This window comes from Nyctibius grandis, chromosome 8, assembly GCF_013368605.1.
Source record: "Nyctibius grandis isolate bNycGra1 chromosome 8, bNycGra1.pri, whole genome shotgun sequence".
Taxonomy (NCBI): domain Eukaryota; kingdom Metazoa; phylum Chordata; class Aves; order Nyctibiiformes; family Nyctibiidae; genus Nyctibius; species Nyctibius grandis.
The window spans coordinates 34748787-34774858 of record NC_090665.1 but is presented as its reverse complement, the minus strand read 5'-3'; positions in this window follow the sequence as shown (position 1 = coordinate 34774858).

The following is a 26072-nucleotide window of genomic DNA, read 5'->3' as shown; positions in this document are numbered from 1 at the left end:
TTTGCGTTTCATAATGATTGCTTTACGTAGTTTGTGAAAGGTATAAGAATTTTTAAAGCAGTATTTGATTAATACTATTCAGACAGTTGTACTAGTAACAAGAGGAGGAAGTGTTGCACAGTACCTAAACATTTCTACATTTTGATATTTTAATGGTAAACAACATATCCCTGTAGTGCCAATTTTTACTTAAGTCTCCTGATTGTTTCTAATCAAGGCAGATATTATCCTTCTTTCTTCAAAACAACTGTCAGTGATTAACACCCTTCCGGTCTGACCCTTAAATTGTAGTTTCAGTTCAGGTCAGTTGACTGACTATCTGTCCTCAAGAGATGTAAGGCTGAAGTATCAGGTTGTGGCCAAGATTTTAGACCTTGAAACCTGTATTAAGCACACATTTAGATTATAAATGGATTTGGCCTTCGTGAGAATCCAGCTCTTACAGTTCCTTTTGCAAAAGCAGAGTGGTTTTGTTTTAAAGGCAAACAGGGTATGACACAGTATACTATTACGTAAATACAGTCACACGCACAAGAAAGAACAGCTGCCCCAAGGCTTCCCACTGCTCAAATTGTCTGGCAAACTCTCTTTTCACACACACAATAGAGTCCAGCTGGACCAAGGAATCACAGTTATTTACCATAATGCAGACTCTGACTTTCTTCTAATACCAGATAATGAAGCCATTTACTGAAAAGTTAGATGAGTTTAACACAGTTGTTTGAAGTATTTTCATGTATAATTGCAGGTTTAATTATCTCACTACTACTACTCAAAACACAGATTTGAAAACTTGCTTTAGCAACCAAGTTGAGATTTAATTTCCAGCTTTGATGGCAGAAGGTACTGTTTACTAATCCCTTTTGTCTCTGACTGACAAGCAATGAGAGAGGAAAAAAATAATGTGTATTTTTGAACAGCTGAGTGAGAAAGGCTTTGCCAGAAGAAGCAGGGACACACAGGTGGTATTCCCTGCTTCAAAACTTTAATAAGTTTTAGACTAGATACTCTAACATTTTAGACTGTTAAGGAAGAAGGAAGGAAAAGCATTCCAGCAGAGTTCCAGTAATAAAAACCTGTTATCTTATGCTGGCAAAAAGAACTGACATTATGCTGTTTATCTGGAGGTTTATGACTGATGAATGGCAGCTAAGTGACACAGAACAGACTTCTGAAAGCAGCATGATGCTCCTGCCTCAGGTCTGGCTGCTGTAGAAGAACCTGGAGAGCATAAGAGCCCTCATAGCACCTCTAGTCAACTTTCTCTTTTTTGAGTTTTCTTTTTTCCATTATGGTTGACATTTTCAAGTATGTGATCTGTTCCAGAGTATTAGCCTATCACCATGAGCTGCTGAAGTAAGACTCCACTCAGAGACAGAATACATATTTTTAATTCTAAATGAAAATAAAAAGGATAGGGTCATTTTCAACTGTCTGCTTGAAAGACATTTTTAAGCAATAAAGACAGGAGACAAGTTTAATAGAATATTCAAGTCAAAAATGTCTTTCTAAATTTGTTTTATTTTAACAGCTCTAGGGATAAATTAATTTATTATGTGATTAAATTAGAACCTGACAGTGACAATAAACCCAGTCCTGCAGAGTATTACAGTCACTTGGGAGGAATAAAACTGTACGTAAATAAAAAAATTAATTTGTATCTAATATATCTTTTAAAAAAAATGATGTGATGCTGTAAGTAATAAGGGACAAAATACCATTTGGAAGAAAACTTCTGTTCTTCACCATTCTTCTCTAATCATATGAAATGTGTTCTGCTTTAGAATTAGGACAGGTCTTAAACAAAATAAGACTGCAATATCCTTCAAAGCACACGCTTAACTTATCTTCCTTGTAAGAAGTTCAAACTTCACTTTGAAACATTTACCAAGAACATTATTACTTGTATGATGCCAGAATAAGAGTAAAGCGTTCAAACAGTGCCTTATTTTAGGTGTCTTCATTTCATAACTCTACTTGCTTATCAGATTTTGAGATGCGAAAAGCTTTTTTAACAGCAATCCAAACATTTATATACAGCTTACTAATAACTATACTAAGTAATGATGCAAGTTACAAAAAAATACATTATTAACTCATAAGAAAGATAAAAACCATAAGATACTTTTAGTTGATTCTAAACAACAAAAGGTTTTCCCCAATATAACAAGTAGATTTTTGTTGTATTTGCTGAGATAAACTATTACTCACAATCAGCTTATTTTCTATAGGGCATTTTTACATATATAGTAGTCAAAGTAGCACCAAAAGAGGAAGCGTGTTCTCAGTAAAATACACACATGAAAAAGAACAATAGCTCTGCGTTCACATTTAGCATCTTACCTTCTGCAGAAATATGAAGGCCATTTTGTTAGCAATAAAATGATAACATAACTACTAAACCAGTGAAGTATTATGCTTGCCCTTTACAAAGAAAGACACGTATTTTCAGATTTCCATATTTAAGACTTAGGAGACAAACCTAGACCAAACAGAAAAAGGAGTCAGAGCCTGTCTTCAGCAATAACAGGCTGCACCTGAATTGAACATAAAATGTCTGTAGCTTCCTACAGAAAGCAAAATCAGAGTAGGTTAAAAAGCTTTGAAAACAGTTACTCTACAGGCACATAGGTATGCACCAGGAAAGTAAACAGTATCAGAAGTATTGATCAATTTGCTGACTTGTATCCAAATCACAGAATTAGCAATTAATTTCACTCATACTGTTGAATTCTTTTGTCAGTCTTCATCCCTTTCCTGTTACAGAAAGATTAAAAGAGGCTGGCTCTAGCTAGAGATCCTGTTGCCAGACAAAGATGCCAAGGACAAAACAAAAAATGCTAACATCTTTGCCTGAGCCTTGACAATTAAACCATCCAGGAATACATATATATGTGTTTATATATAAATACACTGCTGTTACATTAGCTGTACCTGCTTATGCATGCAGCAGGAGAGCCTGACAGCACCTTTAGCTGAGAAAGTGACACATCCAGGTTCCTTTCAAAAAGGAACTGCATTTAAAATCTAATTATCTAATTTCTATCCTTGTTTATAACTATGAAGACACGATGAGGCTCCTACTTAAAGGAAAATCATAACAAATGACATAGTGTGAAAGCTAACAGTAAACAGCTGTAACACTTAAGAAACAAGACATACTGGCCACAAATCTCTCAGCCCATACCAATTCCTTGATTTCTGTTGCTGCTATTGGTCTCCCTTATCAGATCAAATCTATTACCACATGTGCCTGTTTAATCCCTTCCCTCTTTGCCCACCTCTTACTTATATATTGCCATTCCCTTACAGGTTTTGAGTGAAGCTATTAGGGGTGCTGCTTGTAATGTTGGGCAGCTCTTGCATCCCTCTAGCCTGCTTCTCACCTCAGCTGCACTACTACTGGCAGCTACTCCTTTGCCTTCCCAGTAGCAGCATGGAGTGAAAAACCAGCACTCCTGTGTCTACCTGGTTTGAAGCATCTCTTTAGTATTGTTTGCATCTTAGATCAGCAGCTACCCCTTCTATCTGAAACAGGTGCCTGCCTGCAAAAACAGGAAGGGGTTGTAAGGCTTTACTTTACTGCATATATTGATCAGAAATATAATTTGCTCTGATGATATCATGATTGTTACCAGTAGAATTGCTTACTACCACTGTGCTGCTTTATTAAATCTTAAATTCAGCCAGAAACAGAAGTGCCTGATTACAGCAAGGGCCAAGGACGGGAGCTGATGCTAGAATAGCTGGTATTAAAGCATGGAAGTCTAATTTTAAAAGTTGATTTACCACAAAGCTATCTAACTAGATTGATGGCAATTGAAGTGCATTTGTCACAATTAGCCAGTCATACCTGACCTATACTAAGAGAGCCTAATAGGGCACATCTGACTTAAATAATTTGTTAATTTTACATTTTGCCTCAAATTTGGATGGTGAAGGGAGGTTAATTAGGTAGCCAGACATGACTTTGAGTCTCACTGTATCTATACTACAGCTGGCCTATTAGCAAGAGCTACCATTGTTTCATGCGTCTGCTCCAATTTCTGAGCAGATGCACAAGAAAAAAATATTTTGAATTTTCCTGTTGTCATATGCGACACTGAGTTATGACTATAAAATGTACATTGTGCAAAGAGTGATTAAGAATTGAGAGGTACCATGCATTCAACACCATGCAAAGCCAGCACAAATACAGGGTACTCAATGTCAATCAGATGGAGGCTTTAAAAAGGCATGAGAAGAAAAATAGAGTACTGGAGAAAAATCAGTTTCTTATAAGATAGAATATTCATTCCAGAGGACCCTTAAGTGCCAACAGTCTTTAAGATGGGTGAGAGGCTGTGTTGTTTTTTTCAGAACTTGATTACCAATTTTCCTTTTCATATAGGAAAGCAAAGCAATGGTTACCTCAATTTCACAGCTTTTTTCTCAAAGTCTCCTGAATTCAGAGGTTTCTGCTAAAATATCAATCATCTAGTCATTCCTTAAATTTGTCGTATATACTTTGAGTGTATCATTAAGATAATTTAGGAAGGAGTACATATCTGGCACATGACATAGTCTACGATAACAAAAGTAACAGGACTCCATCCTGTGGACTCCCTCCTGCATTCTTACAGAATTTCATTCATTTCTTAATGACTTGTAGTTTCATCATGGAGATTCCTACATTCATTTGCCATAAGGATAAGTTTTCAACCTCAGAAATCGTTTGTGTATCACGCAAAGATTAAAAATAAAAGTAAATAATGCTGCAGTTCTCACAAGTTGTACATACTGGAAAGAGACTTTAGATTGTTTCCTACTTCTTGCTGTTATGGCATCCTAATCCCTTATTAAACATGTATCAATGATATAAAAGTTTCTAAATTGAGATTTAGAGTCCACTATGAAAAAACTGGTTTAAGAAGTTATAAATGTAGGCTTTTCAGAGTGACGGAATTCTGCATGTCACTGGGAGGCATTACTATTTTTTGAATTTCACACTGAAAACTATTGCTTCTTCATCATCCACTTGCCTCACCACTGAATGCCAACATTCAACTTTAAAAGTTGATTATTTCTGTCAATAAGGCAATTCAAAACTTGAGTTGGTCTGAACAGATTATAATGAAGCAGTTGCAGCACAGACAGGGGCTCAGTTGTCTTTCAGTAACTTTATCTTACCCAGGATCTGCACTTCTCACACTGGGAATGTTTATCTGTGGCTCTAAGCCTCCCACAAAGACGAAATATACTAAAACATAATAGAACTTTTTAAAACTATTTTGTAATATCTATGCATGCCACTTTCTCCATATGTAAGTTTTCCAAAACAATTCATACCTGTAAGTTGCATGTGAAGTCAGCCTGTATATAAAAGCAGTACCAACAATTTTGAGGCTGAAGTGAGGCCTAGTTAAAAATTTGACTCTGTTATAAAGAATGGGCTGTTACCTCTACAAATTGATATTTTGTTTATTTTGATTGTATCATAGAGTATTAATTCCTTTGATAGATGTGCCTAGGTCAGTTTTCACATTATTTCAAATAAAATGCTATCTGCAACCTTATACAAAAGATTTTTTTTTTCCTTTAGAGATATGAATCTAAGGAGGGCAAAAAACTCCAAATGAATTCTGTTTTCAATAATAAAACCTGTGCTTTTTTTCACAGGTGTTTCTTCATTTTAAGCAGAGCTTAACCTCTGTTTCTTGCCTTTAAGCATGTATGGGCATAATCCTTTGACAACGATTTTGTGAAGTGACAGTTCAAACTGTCAATCATTTCTTAAGGGCCCATGACTTCATGGTTAAATTTGCTTTTGATACGTGTGCAATTAAATATTTCACACTGTTTCAGAACCTTCATTTTACTCCCTTCAAAGTTAATGTACCATCATTGCTGTTTTATACTGCAAAGTGCATTTGAGACAAGAACTATCATTAACTTAACATGCAATTCAGAGTACATTCACTAGACAATTGTGCCCTTCAGTTTTTCTGTATTTAATATTTTAGCACAAGGACACATAACTTTGCATTAATCTTTATTAAACATAACTTGCATTTTTACAACAGTATTCCTGAATTGCTTGGAACAGCAAATGGATCTGCAACATCAACATTGTTAAGAAAACTTACTGTCTCGTCTTGATTTCTTTCTACTTTTATAGAATTAAAATAAAAATAATAGAGACTAAAGAAGCACAGGTATCAGAGCACTTTTCCAGTACTGTGAACAGTAAATGAGATGAGACCGGATTCAGCTTCACAGATCTGCTAATAATAATAGGAGTTGTAAGCCTAACTCAAAGCTTAAGAAATCGAAATTATAACTGACCTTCTTTTGATTTCACAATACCAACATTCTCATTTTCCAGCTTTCCTAAAATAATCTTGATTAAAGTATTTCATGATACCTCAAATGATATTAAACTTATTGCCAAACTTTATGGCACTGCAAAGTACTTATTCAGAACTCCGTGTACAGATATCATAAATTAATTGAGTAGCTTATACCAAAATAAAAGCTTTTAAACAATTATTTTGATTCTGGAGTTATCTATTCTTTGGGATACCACATGGTACACCCTCTCTGTCTTTAATGTAATAGGCTAGAGTGGGGTGTATCTGAACACCACAAAATACTATAGAGAAATTTAAAAACACAGCTTTGGATTGTGAATGCTTTTGACTTCAGTGGTGCACAGTTTCTGCTGACAATCAATTCTACACAACAGCAAGCTGAGGAAGTCCAACTTTTTCAATATATTGTGGATTGTACTTTAACCTCCATTTCTCTCAGGTTGAACACTAATAACTGATCCATTTGAAACAACATAAAAGCCATGAATTTTAAACCCATAAAATTAAACCCTGAGAAATCTTTTTCTAATTCCCTTACAATGTACATACTTTCCTGACTGGGGTACTCAGAAGACATGCAAACTTAGCCTATGGGTCCTGTCCTGCAGCCCATAAATTTAAACAAGCGTATAACAAAGAAAGTCGTGACGTAAGCATTTAATGGTGGCCTCAACCCCGAGTTTCTTGGTCAAAGTTAACTAATTATATTCTTCACATGTTTCTTTATTTAGAAAGTATAAAAGTGTGCCTACACTTTTGTAGTATTACTACAAAAGTAATTGCATGTGGATAAAACAAACCAAGAAGACATTTTGATTTCAGTTAGAAACATGAAGGTCACTCACTATACAATCAGGTTCATGGAGCTAGAGGTTATAACTTCCTGATTTTTCAGTTTATTATTACTACATCTTTTCTTTTTAATTATTTACCGGACAAAATTCGGGACACATTAGAATTCATCCACTGCAATCCTATCTGCACATGGCATGCTTAATACTGTTATTCCTCCAAATTCTTTTTTACGTCAGGTCTACAAGCATCCTATTCATGTCAAAGGGAATTTTCTTTTTATTTAAGACATACTGCAAAGCAACTATTTTACATAATAAACAGGGTTTCCATCCGGTGCTGATATACTGGTGGTTATTATTTTTTTCATGGTTTAAAGGATTAAAAAACATTCTACAGGCAAGAACCAGAGCCATACACAAGATCCTGGAAACCAGATGAAGTCATGAATTTACAGCTCACTAAGTTATTAATCTGGAAGCTCAGTCCAGCTGCAGTTGCTATTTTTTTCTTATTTATGTGGTATTGGCCATAGAGTGCAACAGAGAGTCCTTGATACTGGAAGGAAAGCCACAAAATTTGATTCTCTTTTTTTGAAACACATGGGATTTCTATAGAGAGAGTCAGAAGTAACTCTTGCTCTGTAGACATTTGCTATAGCGTATGTGTGTGCATGTGCTACATACCAAACATTATGTTAAGATAAATTAATATTTAACAATTAAAATCACAAAAAGTTAGGCAAAGAAAAAAATAAGTATCTATCAGTATTTTTAACTTGGCCCATTTTTAGACAGTATCTGTTTTGGGGGATACAGCTAAAGGCATGGACATGAGAATGGAAAATACATAGACTTACTGTTCTTACAAGTCATCACATTTCTAGAAAGATTATTGTCCATCCAGTAGCTCAAAATTTAATTTTGGAAGAATGTTCACAGTTAGAATAAGGAAGAATTATTTTTTATTAGTCTGGTGCTAAGTACATTGCAAAAAGCTTTTATACAGTTTTATCCATACAAATCAATGTATTACCATGTAAAGTGTATGTTCCCTATAATTTATTAAAAACTTCTGCTTTTTTTCTCTCTCTCTAGTCATGAAGTCTCTTGGAGTATAATGATTTAAAGTGGAGCAAACTTCAGAAGGACAGAACATGTAAAGATTTTTAGAAATTCCTCAAACTCATTTCATATAGTTTTAAAAAACATAATAATGACAGAATAATGTCCACACTAAAAGAGTGTTTGTTGGTGAAAAAAAGTTTTGAAAATGTCATACGCAGCTAGTCTGATCTTGTTACCTTTGAAGATGGGAGTCAGAAAGGCAAAGGAGAAAGTAGTAAATATAGTGAGTTACATCAAAAAGAGGCTGCAATTACAGAGAACAGTTTGTTCCCTATCTTAATCTGCTCATACATTTTAAGCAAAATCACTGGCAAATGTCTATTTATTTCCATATAAGCACATGAACTGTCATGATCTCTTAATTACCATCAGGTTTATTCTGGTAATTTACACTCATTTATTAACATAAACTACGTATTTCCTATAGAGAAACACATACAGATTTCTGTGATATAAACACGTACACAAGTTCAATATAGTTGCCCGACTACAAAATCAAAAATCCACTACAAAGGTCATTCTTTAATTGACAACAAACTCTCATACGTAACAGCTCTGGAATGCACAATGTTGTGGTGTGTTACAGAAAACCTTCAAAACATTAACTGGAAGGATTTTCAAAATATATTGATTGACATTATAGTTTGAATTTTCCCATCTGTAGAACACTTACCATTCTGGTAGTCCTTTTAATACTTTTAAAAAATATTTTTTATCCATAAGTACATTATGATTGAAAAGTGTATGTCCCAGTAGTGCCATCTGATAGAAGAATGTTCCTGGATACGTTAGAAAGCTGGAAATTGTCCCCTCCTGGTGGCTGAAACTTCAGTTTGTAACCTTGTACACTCATGTGTTACCCACATTTAGAGACATGACATTTTCACGTCTATGCAAGATGTCACTGGGCTGTTTCTTCTCTTCCCTACACTGGGTGGGTGTAACTTGAGAGGAAGTCCTACCTCCAGTGAAAGAGGAAAGGTGCACTCTAAAATAAGTTTGTTTTTTTTTATTGTAACGGCAGCTGTGTGAATCTGCTCCAAGGTTTGAAGTGTCAGAGGAAGCCCTGGGAGAGAAGGATTAATGGGCAGAGGGCAGATGAAGCAGTCAAAGGTGCGTAATAAATTAGCATATCACATGGTTGAAAAATTTATCACATAGCTCTCTATCTCATCACATTTATCACCACCACATATGTGCTTGTAGGTATGTAATGCCCATGGTCACATGCACTGTGGCCCAATGCTGTGATCGCCGAAATCGGTGATAAGTTGCATAGATCAGACTTCATGTTTCTCACTGAAAATTGTTTAAAAAGATTCCAAGGCATTCAGAATAAACAGCAGTAAACAATTTGTTCACTTTGGCTTCAACAAACAGTAAGGCTCAGGCATCAAATCTAAATAAGCACTATGGCAGAAGCAGGAATTTTATAATAAAATAAAATTCACACATTTATACTATCCTGGAATTAAAGAAAGGCAAGAAATGACAAATGATCTTTTCTGGTCTATTCATCAATTTCCCACTGGTTTTCCCATCTCGGTACAGACTGTATTTTAGGGATGCCACAAAGTACTGACTGAAGTTACCAGGCTAACCTGTACATTTTTAAATTCACTTACATAACAAAGTTTTTGCTACCTTAGCGTGGTAATCTGTTATGCAACTGCTGAGAAATCAGTTTGTAGTTTTGAAGATATGTTTTTTGATGTTAAAGGAAAAAGATTATGTGCAATTAGTTACAATGTTGAATGTGGAAGACAGTATTTCCCTAGAGAAGGAAGATCAAAGGGCTGTAACATAAGCAAGAATTTTGATCAAACCTTAGAAGTGTTTGATATTTGAAATAAAGAAATATTGACTCCTTGATTAGGTAATGATATAGTCCTTCATGATGCAAGCCTGGAGAGCTCTTTGCTCATGCTAGATATGTAAAACTTGCCCCTTCCAGTCCTTGCCTGATATTCTATATGACCTCCATTATCTTCAAGGGGAATCTTGAGATTGATGAAAATCTTGTTTTGTTTTTTTATCTTCTTTTGCTTTACATGAATCCAGAAGCTTATGTAAAATGACTGGAGTGGAACTACAGCCAGACTGGAACACTAGAAGAAGAGAAAGGGTTTCAGCTGACAGTAGCTGTCATCACTCCAGACTGACAATAGGGGAAGTTTTTGGACAGAAGACTGTTTTCCACTGCTGTATAAAAACTGAATACAGTGATAAAAGCCTCCCAAAGTGTATCTGAGGTTATTTTATTGCTCTTATTATATTCGTTTCCCCAAAGAAAAATGTTGATATAACTTGTTTAGGAGTTCTCATTTATTCAGAAATTCTCTTCCAGTGCATTCAGCAAGTGCCATTGCAAGAATGGTGGAAGTTGTAATATATTGTAATATTGGGGGAATTTTCCCCTCCAAATATAAGGAGGGAACAAAAATTACAGTAGAAAAGGCAAAGTATCATGGCATGATAAATGTCGTCCTGTCTAACATCCTCTGCTCTGCAGGAATGTATTTATTTTTTCAACAGATACAATTACAGAACAGTTTTCCTTCTACGAAGCTGTCCCTCAACTCTTCCTTGTAATGCAGGAGACACTGGGAGATGTCAGAGGGCCAGATTTCTTCAGTGAGCATGATTATAAAATATTTCTCTATCTCCTCATTAGCTTCCTGAGATTTTTTTTTTCTAAACTGTGATTGTCTTGGGTTTTTTTTCTGGGCAGTTAGTGAGAGAATTCTAACAGTGACATTGTCTCTTTCTTTCCTTCGCTCTGTATTAGACAAAAAGCAGGTTTCTTTTATTCTCTGACTAGAGTGGCTGAAAGAATATTTTCTTTTTCTGTTTCAAAGCTGCAGTAAAGCAGAAGCTTAGCAGGCCTACTGACTCGGAGGCTACTCCTGTTAACTGTCTAGGGGGTTTTGTTTGCTTGTTTTGAGCTCAAAGGGGCACTAGACAAGAAAGTGGAGGGCAGAGGCTTTAAATCCTACTAAGGGAATGTGGTACAGCTATAGTGCTGCTTTACTTGACATCATCCTGCAATGCTGCAGAGGAAGAGGAAGTTCTTTTCCAAGCACCCTTTCCTGCTTATATTTCATGGAAACCTAAATCATTAATCATGTCTTGCATGAGCATGAACATCTCTTATTCACAATGAACAAAAGTAGATTTATCCCATCCTTCGGTGAAAGCAAAGAACTCTATCCAAAACAAACAATACAAAAGGGCAAGAACTTTCCATACAAGGCAGCTTTGGGATCTGCAAGCTGTTCCAGAATATGCTGTTGCTGAATAGTGACTTACATGTCTGTTAGGTAAATATCATGCTGCTATTCTGATGACAACAGTTACAACAATGTTTACATTTACTTTGGAGAAATACTGTTACAGTCTATGTGGCACTGCAAGACTGACTTGTTTTCATTTTATCAGAAGACCACTGACAATGGGAAAACTACGATGATGAAATTTCTGTAATCTAAGTTTGGTCAGTTAATATGAAGCCTTCAAAGCTGAGGGATAACTCAAGTTTACTCTGCTTGTCTAAGTCAGAATATGTTATTTACTTGATGTAAAAACAAAATACAAAATATCAACACATAAGCAGTTTCCTTACAATCAAGGAAAAAACAGGGCTTTTAAAACTCCTGTGAATAGAAAAACTATTGTCTACTGGACTGACATATGAAGGAAGTTGCCATTTCTCAGCAGAAGACACAGTTTGGAAGAAGAAACAGTTCCAGGTTAATTTTTTAAGGAAGCCATTTAAGTTTCTTTATATCCTAGCTTTTCTATACTTCACTGTAACATCAACGGCATCACTGTATCCTTACCAGAAGACAACTGACATACTTAATGGCTACAGATTTTTGATGCCAGGTTATGCTGTGTATTAATTGCTTCTTTTTCTTTCGATGCCTTATTCTCAAACAGGATGCCACAAAGGCAGTAACTTTATCTGCAAGAATCTTAAAAGCAAGAGGACTATATTTTCCTTACAGAGGTGGAGTGAATTTTGCATGCTTTGTGTTTGAGAAGTAACAGATAAACAACCCTTTGGGGTACTTTTATACAGTGATTCATCATGGGATTATAACTCTCATGTCATTATAAGCCCCATTGGACCACCAGGAGGAAGGAGCAAATCCACAGCCACTAAGTCTTAAAGCCTGTACTTCTGCTGAGGAAGAGAGATCCAAGTGTGTTGTCTAAGACTGTCCCAGGATCTTTGAGCTCTTTCAGTAGCTGCTAACATGAACCATTTTAAAGTTTAGCGCTTAAAATTACAAAGCCAATATTCTCCAATATTTTAATTCAAGCTGGTGAACAGCTTCAAGGCCATTCATCTTTTCAAGCAAACACAGATTTTGTGTTTAGCATACACATTACATCAAAAATGCCAGCTCACGGACTGCAAGAGAAATGTACATATATATTTTATTATATGCTTATTAAAAAGACATAATGCCAAAAATAACCAAACATCTTCCAAAAGCAATCTGATAAGTGGTAAGTCATAATGTTTAATGCTGAAATTACTAATAATTATTGTGATGACTGTGAAAGCTTGCATTATATTCTGTCTACCTTTTTCTTTCACTGTTTCATTATGGCTATATTGGGTACATATTCTTACAATGTGTTTCCTATTGCTAGATTGATCAGAAGATAAACAGTTCTTAAAATTTTGTCATTAACCTCCATTGCCTCAAGCATGTTAGCAGGTATAGTTAGATACAAACTTCTTGTCCCCATCCTATTTACCTTATCTTTCTTCTAAATTTGGGATGAAAATATAAAGAAAAAGAACTCTAACTACATCTATTAATATCTTAGCATTATAGATATCAGAAGTACACTAAAATGCCTAGAGAAACAAGAATGGAATTGTAATATTTATTCTGCTTCTATTGTTCTTTAACTTGACATTGACTCATCATGTCATACTATGTCATATGTGTAACAGTTTAACTTTAGCTATGGATATTATTAATCTCTTCTTAATATTAAAAAAAAAAAACAACAACCAACCCACACCACAAAAGTGCACTGACTGCATACTATATTATGTAGCCTGTTCCAGAACTCCATCAAAACCAAATGCACAATAATTAATACAATAGATCTCATAACCAGGTTCCTAGGATAAACAATTCAAGGGTTAAAATTGTCACAACAGACAAGAACAGAGTCACTACTGTGACACTACTTAGATGCTTTTAGTCAATTCCTCTTTCTTCAAACACCAGGACAGTGACGGGCTCATTCATGAATTAAAAAAAAAAAAAACAAACAACAAAAACAAAAAAAACCAGACCTGTTCCCCAAACCTTTAGGGTTGGAGATATTTCTTCTTATACATGGTTACCAGCGACTAACGTCTGAAATGAACAAAATGCACAGGCAATGGGAGACACGTGTCCAGAAGAAAATGAAAAACTTACCATACCAACTAGGATATTTAAAAACAAAATGTAGGCTTTTTTCTCACCACAGCAGTGTTTTCAAGCTCAGCTGCACAACACACTTTTCTTAGGCTTGAGAAAACTTGAATAATTTTGGAAAATGCAGTTCAAGTTTCTTACAATAAAGGAAGGCAGGTTTTTATCCCAATCATTTTGAATGAAACAGACTAGCTACAGAGTTTCGCTCCTAAAAGACAACTATTTCGTAGACAGGTGGAATCTCTTTCCTCACAGCTTCAGAAACACTGATAAACTTGATCTCTGGTACTGTGATCATCCATGCTAGACGTAACAGGGAGGCCAGCTGTATAGATATTAATCTCACAGTACTTGAAACAGTATTAATCTCCCTTAAAAATTCAAGATAAAGTCAATAACCCCAAAATCTTTGGACTTGGAATGACAGATCCATTCAAGCTAACAACTTCGAAAAGTTAAGCATTCAGAAAATTATTTTAATCTCTGGAAACACAGAACACAATAAAGATGTATATATTTTTTTCATTTAAGACAGATCTGGATGACAATTTAAAAATTAGTGTTACATTTATATGCAAATTAACCTGAATATTGATGGTACATCTAACTGCTGAATCTGACCTCTGCTTTCAAAGAGATTTTCCTGAACTCACATTATAAAATTATCTTTGGAAAATGGCATGTTCCCTGAGACAAGACATGTAATTTCATGTGAAAAACAGGTTTAAGAGACCCACTCACCATATTATAAATATTTTTACCCACAGCACTTGATACAGAGAAATTAGAAAATACATCAGTTTGGCATCACAGTTGAAATTTTGGCTTCAGCTTGCCTTTTCTGTGCCCCTGCTCTTCACGTATCAAATGAAGATAATACCTTCTTTTGTCTGTCTTATTCTGTTAAAAACCTTTTCAAAACAGTGGCTGTGCCACATACATCTACAACACCTGCAAGTGAGCTTCTACTCTCTGGATTATCTGTAGCTGATCTACATGATAAAATAAGTAATAATAATGAGATCCCATCCTGGATGACATATAATCTCAGAGAACTAAAACTTTCAGGACACCGCACACTATGAAGTACAAGAAATGTACTACAAACTCTTACTTCCAAAAAGACTCTTATGTTCATAACACAGAAAAGGAATTTTTCTTGACTTTCCCTTTCACACCAACAATTATTTTTAGCCTAATGCTGGAAGTCCTAAGATTCCCATTTCCTTCAGTGAATTTTAAAATAGTCTCATTATTTGACTGAATAAAGTCAAAGTGATTGTTCACATCAGGAGAATTACTTGCAAAGGTTTTAATCCACTGCGCCAGGATCTTAATTTACCCTGCTATTTCACAACCATGTTCATATAACCTGAACAAAGTACAACAGAATGGGCACAAAAATCTTACAAGTCGTCTTCTGCCACTTTTAATTTCCCCATAATTACTATATGACTGGTACTGTGTATCTCTTTCTACACTTCTTTCAGAGACTTCAAAGAAGGAAAAAAAAAGAAAAACATTGTCCATGTTAGAATTTGAAAGTGGAAAGCATCAAGAAATTTCCTGCATTCCTTTTTATTTTTCAGCTAACGACTCTAGAAAGAAGTTGGTGTCTAATTATAATTCTTCACACAATATCAACATGAACTTTCATTCTTTAAAATAACTAGCTCACAATAAAGTTTTGCAGAATTACAGCATATTCAGGGCTGTATATTAACCAACATATCTGATTGGTTTTGGGGAATACAAGCTACAATACAATGTGGTGGTACAATGTAATTCTGGTTGCAATTTGAAGGCAGCAAAAAGAATTAATTTGAAATTTTGTCATTGAATATATAATCATTTACTCATCTGAGAATATGGCCAAATAATGTCAGTATCCTAGCAATCTTGGCTTTTTTTTTACATTAATTATTTTTTCTAAAGAATAAGACTAAATTAATTGGCATCAATAGCATTTGGAAAACATGAAGGAACTTTGAATTTTGCCTGAACCACTTATTATTCATCATACTCAACATTTACTGTAGTGACCTTCCTTCTTTTCTCCATTTTTTTACACAAACACAGTTCTATTTGACAGAAATGCTATGAGAGGCTTAAAGAAATAAAGGAAAAGGAGCAAAAAATGATAAAATTACATGATCCTCCTCTAGTCTCAATATTCTAAACCATCTTGTGCTCTTACATTTGAAAGTACCGAATGAGGTTTTACTGATGAAACAGTACTGGAAATTAATTTTCTTTACATACTTTCTATTATTACTATGTGTTGGCTATAGGTGGCTAATATGTTTGGCTGGCTCTCCCATAAAGACTAAGAAAGTTTTCTGCTGACAACTAGGACTATTGGGTCCAGAAAAATTTGAAAAATATACTTGGGTTTTTATACTTCACACCTAAGCAGCACCCAGAGAACAACACATTGTTCAGAAAAACACCAGACTATGTCAGTGTCTTCAGATATTACACAATAATTCCAAGGGAAAGGTCACTCTATCACAGTGTTAAATTTGTTGTATAATTAACTGGGTGACATCACTTTTTCATAGCCATTTGCAAGAATAAACTTATTATCATTAAGTTAATGAAGATGTCATCATATTTTCCTTTCCTCTTGCAGTTTTATTAGGCAAGTTAGGCATTACATTTATGATTGTCCATGAGAAACTGAGGAATTTATTCTAGCATAAGTTATCAAAGATGAATTTGTGTCATAATGGCATGTTTTAATTCAGATATTTAACTTACTGCAGGATAGTCGTTTTATGGCAGAACCAACTGTGGTGTTTCATGACAAATGCAGACATGATCTTAAAGCATGCTGAAATTTTGCACCACAGACAAGAAATCCAGCTATAAATACATTTTTAGCTATTTGTCGAGGAAGTCTACAATAGGGTGTCTGTTAATCCTCCTTGCAATCCACATCATTGTTATCTATACTTGCCAATGTGTGGCAAGGTGTGACTGTCACCTTGATGTCTTTGATGCGAAAGGAAACACATCAAAGATAATACTTTGTCCAGTTCTCTTGTGTTGGGCTTGATTCGTATTTCCTTTTGTGATGCTCAGTCCTGTGACTTCTTAATTCACTGGTACAATATTTGACTTTTGACAGGGAGGTAGCATGGTCTTGCCTTGGCCAAGATCTGGATACAATGCAAAAAAGGACTGCATGTGGTAAGCCATCAACCACATGACAATGCAACTAGAATTGACTGTAGTGGGCCTTCATACAGACCATGGATGAGCAATGGAAAGGAGAACAACACCTGAAATGGCTGGAAAGGTATACAGTGATTCCATCACAGATGGGATGACATCCTGTGCAAATATTTGGCTATGAAGACTATTGACATTAGAGAAGCAGATTGCAGGGGACATTGTAACACTGATGTCCAATTCCACATAGGAGCAGAGCACTCTGCTTAAGGTGAAATCAAGCCACCACCCCAGAGCCTCACTCTCATTGGAGGGAGCATGGTCTTCTACAGGGCTTGACTGTCCTGACTCTTGGGATCAATAATTAGGGTGAACCTCAGGTGACAGTAAGCGTGTGTATGTATGTGTGCATGTGATGGGAAAAGCTTTCTTTGGCATCACCTATCCCTCACTTGGTTCACTTAATAAATTGCACTTAGCAGTGTAACACTCTTTGATGTTCCTTTCCCCACCATGACAGAGCTACGCATAGTTTATTTTTTAAGGCCAATAACATTTTTTGTGGAACTTTCACAAGAAACTGCAATGCTCACAAAACTACCTGAAAGTGATAGTTACATGCTTTACAAGCGACAACCATTTAGAACATGTCAGTCAGGAAGAAAATTATTGCTCTTTGTGCATAGAATTGCAATTAAGTTGTGCTCCTTGTGTTTCAGTTAAAAGACAAGCATCTCTAGACTGCAACTTACAGCATAAGAGAATAGACAGATTTCCATTTTGATTTCCAATTCTGATTTCAGTTACATCATTGCAAATTCAGAGTAAGTCTATTAAACTGAAAAGCTTTAAAAGGAACTTACAGTAACAACAAAACCAACATTTGGTCTGTTCTTGCTCATTTCTATCGGCATTTGTTCCATATTTAGCTACTGTTACTGCTTTCCAGTAAGCAAAATGAAAACTGTGTCCAGAAGAAATGTTTTCTTTTGCCATAGATCTTCTACTATAATCTGATATTGAAAATAAATAGGCTAACTGAATGGACTTCATGACATACTCTTCCTAACTACACATCACTGTTTTGTATGCACTCCAGAAAATAATTAAATAAAATCTGTTTAAATTCTAGAAAAGGTGACTAAAAGTATTCCTGAAGAATGTTTAAAATGTTTTTTCACAAACTGAGCAATTAGAAAAATTACATTTCATAGCATTCAAACCTCATTCACTAACACCAAGTGATAGAGTATGAATAAAGAACAAGAAGTCTGTTCTTATAAGATGTTTGAAGAAAGATTAGGGGTTGAACTTTCAAACTGGAATGAGAGAGACATCCTTTACTAACGAGAACTGACATACTGCACCAACAAATAGCTGTCTAGAAAACAAGGTAAAGTGTGTCTGTATTTTCTTGCTCTCTTATGTTTAAAATGCTGGTATATTGTAGGCTAATAAAGATATTTCAGGTGTCATTCAGGACATATTAGTATGTCCTGAGTGTATGAGCAAACCAAGCAGTTTCTGAAGCACATTGATGACAACTTCCTGACACAGGTGATGAGCTGATGAGAGGAGGTGGTCTGCTGGACCTCATATTTAAAAACAAGGAAAAACTGGGCAGGCACATGAAGGTTGGGAGCAGCCTTGCCTGCAGTGACCATGAGATGGTAAGGCTCAGGATTCTGAGAGGAGGGAACCAGACAAACTGCAGGATCACAACTGTGGACATTAGGAACAGACTTTGGTCTTTTCAGGGATCTGCTGGGAAAATCCCTTAGAGATGGTTCTGGAGAGAAGAGGGGCCTGGGAGAGCTGGCTGATTTTCAAGGATCACCTATTCCAAGCTCAAGAATGTTCCACCCCCATGGATACAGGAAATCAAGCAAAGGAAGCCTGCATGGATGAACAAGATGGTTCTGACAAAACTTAGATATAAAAAGGAAGCATACAAGACCTGGAAGCAGGGTCAGGTCACCCAGGAACAATATAGAGACACTGTTTGAGCATACAGGGATGGGTTAGGAAAGCCACAGCTCACCCAGAATTGAACTGAGTGAAGGATGTGAAGGGCAAGAAGAAGGGCTCTACAGGCATATCAGCAGCAAAAGGAAGTATAGCAACTGGGGCAGTTCTTTAACAGAAACACTGTTAACAAGAAATTGGACATACACAGGTTCATGGGACCTGATGTGATGCACCAACAAGCGTTGAGGGAGCTGGCCAACGTCACTGCGAGGTGACTCATAGGTCATGGCAATTGGGGTAGGTTCCTGAGGACTGGAAGAAAGCAAAAGTCACTTGTATTTTCAGGATGGCAGGAAGGAGGATCCAAAGAACAACAGTCCAGTTAGCTTCACCTTAATCCCTGAGAAGGTGAGAGACTCAAGAGGGATCCTATCAATGTGTACCTGATAGGAGGGGGAAAGAAGATGGAGCCAGACTCTTCCCAGTAGTGCCCAGTGAAAGAACAAGAGGCAATTAACACAAACTGAAATACCGGAAATTCTATTTAAACATAAGAAAAAAACTTTTTTTTTCTTTTTTTTTTTCCCCTGTAAGGGTGATTGAACTCTGGAACAAGTTGCCCAGAGACATTATGGAGTCTCCATTATTGGAGATATTCAAAACTCAACTGGACATGACCCTGACCAATCTGCTTTAGTTGAGCCTGCTTTGAGCAGGGCGGTTGGACAGGATGATCTCCAGAGGCCAGATCCTCCAAGTTGAAGCTACCAACTTCAACAGTTCTGTGATTCTGTGACACCATTATGACTATGGGCAAAGGACTAAAAAGGGTATCATACAGCTTACAAAATACCAGTTTAAAACAGAGGGAAATTATTAGTAAAATACTATCATAGTCTGTGCTGAAACAACCAGTCAGCTATCAGAATTAACATGAAATACAGGGATTTATTTGCTAATGACAAAACTGAAGGAGACTAATATAATCCCGACACGAGTTCATTGAATCGAGTTCATGGACAATGGACATTAATCAAAGAAAGACTGAAACAATAAGAGTTATCTTAACCTTCTAAAGCTGTAGGATCTGCAACTATTGTGCTGCACTATTTCTCAGTGTAGATATAGCCTGTGATGAAAGGGAACACAGCACCAGTTGACCCGGGAGACACAGGAGTCAATGTCTTGGTTTGATTCCAACAGAACTGTTATCTACAAAGGAACTCAGACCTCAGTTTGCCTATAAAACTTTTTCAGCTATAAAACCTACGTTTTATAAAGCTCATGGAATATGAGAATGTTGTGAATTATAGCTTATGCAAATCACATTATTGACAAAAAGCTGTTATAAAAATAGACAAGATGTATATGAGGAACATCTAGGCTCATAGTGGGACTCAGGGATTTTAGCTATTTGAAAATAGATAAGAAAGAAGGAGAAAAAGGAAAAGAGATGCATAAAAATAACATATTTGTGAAGAAGAAAGAGTAGTATCTACATAGTTATTTAATCTATTGATATAATATGAATAAGAAGCAATGGATAAAGTAAAAAGGACTGGGCAATAATGGAGTGGATAGTGAGAAGAATCTCTTCTACAAAGAGTACTTTGTATAAGATGCAAAAGCACAATAGGGTAACTCTGAAAAGCTCTTTGGAGGTGTACTTGAAGTATGTTTTCAATAGTTCTGAAAAGTCTAAATTTCCACAACACAATTGTTAACAATGTTCTTTGCAGTTTTCTCACCTACGTAAAAAGTTCTGGTGTAAAAAAAGAGAACCTTAAATAAACCAACAATTGATAAAATAAATCACAAGCATTTATTCGCTCTTGCTTCAACTTACTCTAGTTCAGTTAAATTATTAGTTATACTTAGTATATTACTTATATTTAACTCTGGTGTATTATTTACTCCATAAGTGTGTTAAAATACAGATTTTTCCCTCACATTACCCGCCATCAGGGTCAACAGGGTTTCTAGCAACTACCTTGAACGACAAGGAGAGCATCCACTAGTAAAACAGTTTATTAATATTCTGAGAATTCCAGAGGGTGTTTAAAGCTTGACCATTATAAATTTGGAGTGGCATGTTCAGTTTACACAGATTAATTAAGATACCAGGGTATGTATTGTTATCATATTGAATTTACATCTTTTTATACTAAGGATGCATTAGTTTGATAAAATGATGTATTAATCCCAAGAAGTGCTAATTAGGTGTGAATAAATGCCACAATGAACTTTTCAGGGAAGCTCAGTAGGACATTTTACTCTAAATAGAAATATTGTCAGTCAGTGTCAACATAAGTATTGTCTCTTACTGATAAACACACAAAAACCCCAATTCTATTTTCAGACGGGCATAGGAAATTACTTAAAACAACAAGGACCAATCAGTTTCTTGTGGTGCATTGACTACTTATTTTTGTATATTTGGCAAAAAGAGTTATTTCTTCAAGCTACAGTAATCATATCAGGCTATAGATGATGGCACATGTATCTGGTCAGTCACCCTAACAGCGTAGTATTTAACTTGCAAAATTATTAGTTTTGCAGAAAATCTTCCCCAGAAAATGAGGTAATTTTACCTATATCCTTTTAGTGAAGCTCTTTTTAAAGCATTCTTTTTTAAGTAGTAAGAGAAATCGACTTCTTTCAGGTACATCAGATATCTACAAAGTAGAAATCTACATTGCGCTTATGTGTTGAAATGTACCTAATTCTAATACAAATTTTCATAGCTCCAGATAGACATCTAAAGGATTACATAAGCTACTTGAGCTACATCGACAAAAAAAATCCCATGAAATGCCATGAAAAACAGCTGTAATAACCGGCACCTTGCATTGCAAGTGGTCCCCTCCCTGAGGGGGACTTTCAGTAAGACTTTCAGTATCTGGCACTCTACTAGAAAACGTCCATCAAATATAATATAGACATTCACACATAATATATATTTTACATTTGGGATGAGTTTTGTACTTATGAAAATAAAAGACTGACGACACTATTTAGAGCCAAGCATAACGCACACAGGCACTGTGCAAACTTCCCCCCACAACTTTGCCAGTGAGCGACAGTCTTGACCTCCAACCCTTTTGCTATTCCAGTCCTTGGCCTTTCTTGACTAGAAACTGCCAAGTGTGTTGAACTGAGGCAAACTGTGATGTGAACAAATACCCACTGGGCACAGTGATGTGCTTCCAGCATGTTAAATATCATTTGTGGTATAGTAATAGTTAGAGCTATGAGAGTCAGTAAAATCCCATTTGGCAAGCCAGCTCTTTTACTGTCTTCTTAAATTAATCTTTTTTAAAAAATCCTTTGAAAATTCCTGCCTAAAAGGAGGTTAGTTAAAGGTACTATTTAATGCCACACTTTGTTTACAAATGCCTGTTTTTACTCTACTGCTGAATCCAACTGATGTCCCCATTTACGAGCTCCCTTGAGAGGCACGTACAGTAACTGAAAGCTGATTTATGGGCACTTTTTTTGAGAAGACTGGATGAAGCAGAGTATCTCAACACACAGATTTCATTAGACCATAGACATTCTGGACAGACCTGTCATTTCAAAATTTGTTTGCTTGGCTGCTTCCACTTTAATGTTCTCTGAGATGCTCCCTCTCCAGAGCCACCTAGAAACAGTGCAGAAATAAGAGCACTTTTAAAATGACAGGTCTAAGGAATCACAGTGCTCTGAATTAAATGTTTGTATTTTTAAGTCTGAACTCAGCAGCAAGGGGCTTTCTCTTCTAGTTTCCTTCCATTGAACTGCCTCCACTCCAGAAGTCTAGGCCAAGAATAAGCAGACCTCTTTAGGCAGCATTAATACGAGTCTTCAGGTTGCAGATGCCACATGACAGAAGGCAAACCCAGATTCAAACTATTGCATTAATACTTCGAGTCAAGTGAGATTTCGAAGTACCACTTATTTCACATACCTTAACTAACAGAAGCTCCTTTTTCTTCCCTATAGACTTCAAACACTCCAGACATACTGTTATATCCAGTTACCCAGTCTGGCAACTCACATGAATGTCTAAATCCTAGGGCTTTTTTTAAAAAAGTCTAGAAATTATATGGCAAAGAATTATCTCATTAATTTTCTGGTACATCTTCATCACCTTCAATCACCTTTTTTCAAAATACCATGCAGAAAGAATTTCCATTGATGAGAAAGAATTACGACCCTGATCCAAAACTAAATGGGAGAGATTTCCAACTGTATTCAATGGACATTTTGAACAAACAAAGAAAAAAATCCAAACTTCAAAACTGACTAAAAAGGTTAATGTGATTCTTATGTCCCCTACTGCTGAATCAATCATTGTGCATGAAGTAAAACGTAGACCTGGAAAGAAAATACACAACTAAACATATCTCCATTAGAAAATGTTATTTATTACAACAAAAACACTTTTGGGGAATAGAATTGACCTGACAAAACTTCCAGAAGAAACTAGAAAAGCTCTAAAATGAATGGCTTTTCACAATTCTTAATATTTGATATGGGAAAGCAATTGTGTTTTATCATTAGCACTAATAATTTCATAAAGCAATTGAAATTATGCAATTTTAGGGAAGTAATTATTATGATTTTTAAAATAAGTCATATTACCCTCGCAAATATCTTGCGTCTTTATTTGTAATTTTCCCCAATTTCACAAAAGAAAATCAGTATCTCCAGTCGTGTTCGTAACACTTTAATCAATAAGAGCTTAGAGTGCCCAGTGTAAATCATATGCTTTGCTTCATTGCGAAGAGCATGGACTTGAATAGATACCACAGGAAGTAAGGACAGCTTTTAATACTGGTAGCTCTTGGCCTTCACACTTTGAGTGGATATTGGCCAACTAACTATAGCATAAGTATCATACCATTTTGCTAAAGGAAATAACGCTTTTGAGATTCAAACTTCGTTCTAGTTCCATTTTGTACAATTTATTAGGTGAGAACAGCTTTTCTATTGTATGGCTTAGCAGCTGTACTGACAGATTTAATTTCCAGTTATCTCTGCTACAATAGTAAATAAATCTCCCAACTGACAGTTTATACTTTGTCCTAAAATGAGACATATTCTACCATAACTGTTCCTTGGCCATTCAACTTTAATTGACCAATTTTTAGGCAGTTATCAGTTGGCTATTTTCTTTAGAGAAGATAACGTATCCTGACAGTCAAACTCCTTTTCCTTTCCTGTCATCAAGTAGTAAAATTATGTATTTGTGAAACTTTATAAAACATTTCCTCCAACATCTGAAATATGGAATTAATGCAAAAAAGAACAATCTTCTGTGACTGGGCAGCATATTTCTTCACTGAATCATCAAGGAGTTTACAGCAAAGTAAGAATGGGTAGCCTGAAAAGGAAGCAATTTTTTTTCCTTATTTTAATACCACAAAATAAAATAAAACAAAATTTTAAAACCCAGACATATTTTACAAACCTGCAGCATCATTTGGGAGTGCCTATAAGCCAAATACAAAAGGACCACTTATTAATGTGACAACAAAGTGAAAAACAGAAACTAAGAATTAAACTCAACTCGATATTTTCAGTTCAGCAATATTTTTACTTTTTTTTTATGGTTGCCAAAACATTTTTAAGAAGATATCTTTCATGGACTTCTGCAGTCCTACAAAACACCACTTAGTAGTTTAAATCTGTGTCAAAAAGTAGTGAAAAATGTATACTTGATATTAAAAAAAAAAAAAAAACAAAACCAGAAATAGATTTCATTTGTAATCCACTGCCAAAATCCATCTGACAAACACTTGGCTTTTGGCCAGTCACAGTTGAGGCTGTCATGAAGATTTGTCAAACTGAGTTAACATTACTATTGAATTAGTATATGAATTCTATTCTTTATTTTGGGAGGTTGGCGGGGAGACAGTAATATTCCCAGTAGAGATGCTAACATTTTGGAGACTAACAGTAATCTATTGGATAATGCCTTATGGAAATGAAGTAGATGGAAACCAAACACTATGTCAGCAGATAGGCATCTTTACCAAAGTAAACAACAACTATTTAGTGAAATACTAAAGCATGCATAGATGTTCCTAGACATACATGCACACATACATTCTAAGTAGTGCTGTCTGCCATTAAGTGGCAACAACTAATAGTTTTAAGCTAAATACGTTTTCTTTAGCCTTCATTAGATCTTGTTTGGCATGTTGTACCTTATACCTTTAGTAACATGAAATGACAGAACACAAACTACATATTTTCTTACATTATGCCTGATCTTGAAAAATGGCACTCTTTATGCTATATATTATAACAGCAGAACAGAAGATCAAACGAGCTGTTTGGATCTTTGAGTGCAGTGCCTAATCACTGTAGATAATGTATCATAAAATCATTCTGGATATTTTGGATATTAGCACTCTTTTTAGAAGGTTCTCTCACAGCTTCAGTACTCTGATGGTAATTTTCAAATTAAATTTATACTTGACCATATCTTAGTCATGCCTAGCAACACTCTTACAGTGTTATAACTGTAACTTAGAGCTTTCTTTCCTTTTCCTGGTTTCTTCTTCTCACCCCCTTTTCCTATATCCCTTTCCTATGCATTTCCTAATCCAAGCAGCATAAGGTCTTTCTAAACGATACAACAGCATCTGCTGTTGTTAAGTGACTGTCATTAATTAGAGGGCAGTGAGTGATCACATATCCAAGTTCAAATAATGAGAGAACAGAATGTTCAGCAGGGCTATTCCTCAACTTGGGAACTCCTGTTTGTCCAGAAAGGACCAGTTTACTTACTCTACACAACCAATCATATGTTCTTTTTCCCTTGTTTCTGGATATTAAGAATAATTATGACACCGTTTTTACAGTCAGCATCAAGTTCTCTTTGATTTCAAAAAAAATAATATGAAAGTCTCAATTCAGCTAGGGTTTTTCTGTTTGTTTCTTTTTGTTCATTTGTTTGCATTTCCTAGTATTTTCCTAAAATTTCAAAGGCAGGTCAAACATTTTGTTTTACTGTCATAAAACTAAGAGGTTTATAATGCTGCTGTTTACTGTATTTTGTTAACCTTCATGTGTATCAAATACTAAAGATGAGAACAGATTTGAAAGATATAAATTTGAGAAGAAAGATAGGGCCTTGATGATGTCAATTGTTGTATATTGACTTATTCTACATATGACTAGTCCCAATGAAGGTGATTGTATTTCTAATACTTCGGCAGAAC